Source organism: Grampus griseus (genome assembly GCF_964374135.1).
Source record: "Grampus griseus genome assembly, chromosome: 18".
In the NCBI taxonomy this organism is placed as follows: Eukaryota; Metazoa; Chordata; class Mammalia; order Artiodactyla; family Delphinidae; genus Grampus; species Grampus griseus.
This window is the reverse complement of record NC_139012.1, coordinates 27,822,651-27,827,863: the sequence shown is the minus strand read 5'-3', so window position 1 is coordinate 27,827,863 and position 5,213 is coordinate 27,822,651.

The window sequence follows — 5,213 nt, the reverse complement described above, 5'->3', positions numbered from 1 at the left end:
GAAACGCTGAGGGAATGCCTGACCGTGTAGCCTCCGCAGCTTGCTCGGGATCCTTGCTGTCCCTAGACAAGTACCTTTATTCATTCGTCCCTTCCCCATCAATCACCGCCAGACTCCTCCCGCCTCTTGCGACCGCGCGGCAACCTTTCCCCTTGAGCGACGCCTGCACTGCATCAGCAGGACCTGCCCGCGGCCGCAGAGGGCAGTCCTCGGCCCGCGACGCGTCCTGGGAGGCTGTGGAGTTGTCATGGTTCTCAGTTCTTCAGATGATGAGCCTAAACCAAGGGCAGGTTTTCACACACCCCGCGACGCTCGAGGCTTCAGACTAGAACCGGGCTCTGAATTAAACGTGTTTCAAGCCCGCTAGGACTTTTCAGAGAAAAGTTAAGTATCCCGCCGTGAGACCTAAACCTTGATTAGTCGTTGGAAGGGTGGGGGAGAGGCTGCTTTTGTTTTGCCCTTCAGTTTCAAGTCCGCATGGGTCCCCACCCACACGGAAGAGCACGATCCTTTCTTTTCAAGCCCTGTCACTGCCCTAGGAGAGAACTAAAATTCCTCCTTCATTTTCTCTAGCAGAGGCTCTTCTCTCTTCCTGCCATCTCTTGAAGTGTTATTGTCAGCCTATCTCTGGATTTTATTACTGTCGAAGGACCCGATACCTATAGGGGGCATGAAAATCATCAGAGAGCTGCCATTCAAATTTAGAATATTTATTTATGAGGCAGAGCCATAAACTCCTCCTATGCATACTTGAACTCAATTTTTAAGGGGTAGAAAGAATAATAATGACTGACAGTTTTGGCCAGAGATTGTATAAAACAGAAGTCAGAAATCCAGGCTGCGCCATGTACACTGGAAATTACTCTGCTGTCCCCCAGTCTGCTAAGTCCCTGTTGGATCTGTGAAATTTCAGAGCCAGGAGGAGCCACTCATTGTAGCAATTCACAGTAGAGTCCAGGTGGCTCATTCTTGGCTTCACAGCTGGTTAAAGGCGTAGGTGGGACAAGCATCTTGGATTTTTTGTGTTCTATGCAATGCTTTCTGGGAAAGTCGAAGTAGAAAATCAATTTCTATTTTAAAAAGGTGAACTTTAAGTTTGAAATGTGATCTAAAGTATATGATTAAGGAATAATGCTAAAGGAATGAGAAATATGGTTTAGGGTTATGAGTGTTAGTTCCAGTGCTAATTCCAGTGCTGGCTATTTTGAACCCAGTACTCATCCTCCTTGTCTTGGTAAAAACAAGGTCAACATTCAGTCGCTTCAAAGCTGAGCCGAGTAACAATATAGAGTGTTATGTGAATGAGGAATTACATGCATGCATTTGGAGTATGAATATTCTGCCCTGTTTTGAACCTGCCCTTCTTCCCATACAGCCCTAAAGATAGGGCCATTTTCTCTTCCCTCCCAGGTGCTCTCCCATCTTCACTACTACCTCCATTCATATTTCTCCCATCCAGTCCTGGATGTCTATTCTAAGCCTCACTGAGATCTCACTCTCCTCTTTTCTCTTAGCACTTTAAGACTGTTAAATACAACTGAGCACTTGATCACATGGAGGCTTTTTTGGCTCAATACTGATTTCATGTGTATTCACTTCTTTTCCAGGACAGGGACAGAACGATAGGTTCTTTCTGGACCACCACAATGTACCTGCCACAAGTTGAGCTCAAGGAATAATTTTTATAGATGTGATAATTACATTTAGGTTACTCAATTGAATTATATTTTGGTAACTCTAGTCATAAGTCTCAGGGTCGAAGGCAAATAATTTTAAGGTAAACATACACATTCCTCAACTGGAATTTAAATACAGTATTGGCTACCTATTACAGGACATACTAAGCACCTCATCCACAGGATCTCATTTACTCTCTCACAGTAGTCTTTAGGTTAGGAATTGTTTTTCATGACTTTATAGATAGTGAAATGGAGCTTTAGAAATGCATGTAAGGTCACATAGCTGGTTAGTTGTGGGACTATGATTTGGAGCTAGGATTTGAATCCGAGCCTATCTGGTTACATAGACTGTGCTTTTGATTAATTACATAGAGTCTAAACAGATTTTTTTTCCCCTAACTTGAGAAGGCAGTATTTTAGACATCAGAATATTTAACTGAAGTTTAACCTTAAATTGAGTGAAAACGTAAAAGTAACCATGTGAAAGATTTATTATTTGATCCTTATGAATGACCTTAATCGAGTCACAAGAAATTGAGTCTCAATTTCCCCTTTTGTAAAGTGGAGGGAAAGGATTAGATGATCTTTAAAGCTGTCTCACTCTAATACATCCGTTTAACAGATAAGCTAACTGATCCTGTAAAAGTGGCCTGAAAAGCAAAAAAGCAAGGCGAGATCTCATGCCAGCCCTTAGTTTTCTTCTTTGTACTTTCTCTACTCATACTTTGAGCGTTACTACTACAGATACAAGAGGTTTTTTTCACCTGATGACTTAAAAGCCTTTATTGATAAACTTTATGTGTAAATTCACCAGTAGTTAAAGTGTGTGTAAATGGCATTTGTAAATAGGAGTAAAAAGTTGGATCAAGTTTTAATAACCCTTTCCTGAACACTTTTGGGTTTGAACTCATTTTGCTGTTAGCACTGATGAAGGATATTTTTTTTGACTTCGTAAACGTGGAAACTTTTACAAAGTTGTTTTTACGAAGACACGTTTTGAAGTGTCCTAGGAAGTATATCAAAATCCTAGATAGAGGGGTGGGATAGGGAGGGTGGGAGGGCGGGAGACGCAAGAGGGAAGAGATATGGGAACATAGGTATATGTACAACTGATTCACTTTGTTATAAAGCAGAAACTAACACACCATTGTAAAGCAATTATACTCCAATAAAGATGTAAAAAAAAAAAAATCCTAGATTGGCTAAGATCACCCATCAAAGACAGAAAGGGTGGTGAAGAACAATGTCCCACAATCCTTTTAAATGCTCTAACTAGAAGGTCTTGAGGGCATGCACATTCAACGATGCACTTCAGAATTCATTTCTCAGAGAAGTTTGCCATGGGGAGCTTGCCCAAAGCAAACCTTTTCCCCGGGTAAGAGAACAAAGAAAAGCTCTTTTAGTCATAAAAAAAGAACTAATACTTTCACGTGATCCCCTTAATATGAATGTACCTTTCAAAATCTACCTGGCAGTCTCTAAATCATGAATGCTGGGGAACACGGTGTGTGAAAAACAGAAAGCATTGGTTCAATTGCTTCTCCACAAATGATGATCAAATAGTGGTTGAAGGAAGAGCAGATAGAGATTTAAAGTGACTGTACAAATCAACAGCAAACAGCCTGAGCCTTTCTATTTTGGGATTTTTCTCATATATTAAGTGACTGTAGCTATTTGGGCCTTCTGGCTAAGGATGCTTTTTTAAGTCTTTTAAAGTTAAGGTATAATTCGTACATAGCTAAATGGACAGGGCTTAACTGCACGGTTTGCACTTTTGGAAGAGTTTTGACAAATGAATGCCTCCCTATTACCCAGACTTAACAGGGATTTTTGAAAATGCATTTATTCTTCTAAAGTAGCAACATGTGAATATTTTGGATTTGGATACTATTCTATTAAAATTTTTATTTAGACATTATTTCTGCTCTATTAGCTTATTTTATACATATTATCAGTTTCTGTAACTGAAACGTGATTCATAAATTAGAGGTGTGCTTGTAATTGAAAGAATCTAAGATTTGAAACTTTAGTGATGATTGCTTAATAATGCCCCTAAAATAATAAAAATTTGATAGGCTTATAGTAACTAGAAATAAGACATAATTAGTTCTTTTCTGCTTATAGAAAATATGAGAAATAGCAATGCCACACTTCCTTTTTTTTTCTGTTTGAGAAAAGCAGTGAAGTTCAGCTACATTAGGCTACAGTCTACTTTAATTAAAGGATTTAAGTAAAGGATTTACTCTCCTGCTTATGGCTTAAGTAATTTTTATATTCCTTTCTTTGATGTATTTTTTTTCAACGCCAGTGTCAGTAAAAGAAAAAATGAGTATAACCTGGTCTACAAAATCCTTAAAACTGTTCACCAGAACTATTTAGCACAACTTAAAAATGTATTAGAAATTCCTTTTAAGTAGGCAGTCCAACCTGGCTCACTCAGTTTGCCAGTGCACACTTGACATTTATGGAAATTATTCTTAGGCCATTCAATCATGGACAAAACACTCCCATTCTTTGATATTAGAATAATCCCATCATGTGTAAGGAACTCCTTTGGGGGCTGTTATTTCAATGATATAAAATTTATGATGAATTTACGGATCATTTCCTCTATTCTCTTTAATTTTCACCTTTCCTGATTTCCATTCTTTTAATATCCTAATGGTGTGTCCAAAAGGATGTGAAATAGTCAAAGGAAGTTAGAAAGAAAGGAGAGAGAGAAACTTGGGGATTTAACAATACTCTGTTGAATAAAGGAGAATTGCTATTTTCTTAAAGAAAGGAAAAGTTCTTTGCAGTAGAGAATAGAGTGTGTTAGGAGATGAGAAAAAATTTCCACAGCAGGCTTTTTAAAAAAATTGTATTTCATCAATGAGATACTTTTATTTCACTTCTGTTAATAATTAAGGTCTGGATTTTAATGAAAATCTTGTCAATCAAATTCTGTTGACATCTTTAAAAAGTTTCCTATCCGTTGAGATCTAGTAGTAGAATAGAACTGCTTGAACTAAAATGTAAAGGGAAACAGTGAATTTCCTGAAAGTTCATTTACCTTACATAAGATGAATAATTTTATCTCCAGTACAAACTAAAATAAATACCTCAGAATTATGGCATCTTTGTTAAGGTGAGGGATCATCAGGGGCTTTCAGAGCGGTGCCCGATTTCACAAGGCTGTTTTTGGTCATCTCCCTTAGAGCTGGATGTGCAGAGAGTTGCCTCTTCTCTTTCAGGCCTTTGAGGAAGAACAGTTATTTCTACCTGTGGAAATAGGGATTCTGAAATGGTTTTATCAGCTATGGATTATTGAAATTGCTCACATGCTTTCATAGGAAATGCACAAAAGACATTCCTTCAGGGGCTGCTGGTCCAGATGCAAGGCTGGCATTCGAGGGGCCACTGCAGAGGCAGTGGATACCAAGTAATAGGCAGGGAGGCAGGCAGGATAGAGCAATAAGGAATCCAAAGCTGTTCTTTCTTTGGGCTTCCCTGGTGGCACAGTGGTTGAGAGTCCGCCTACCGATGCAAGGGACA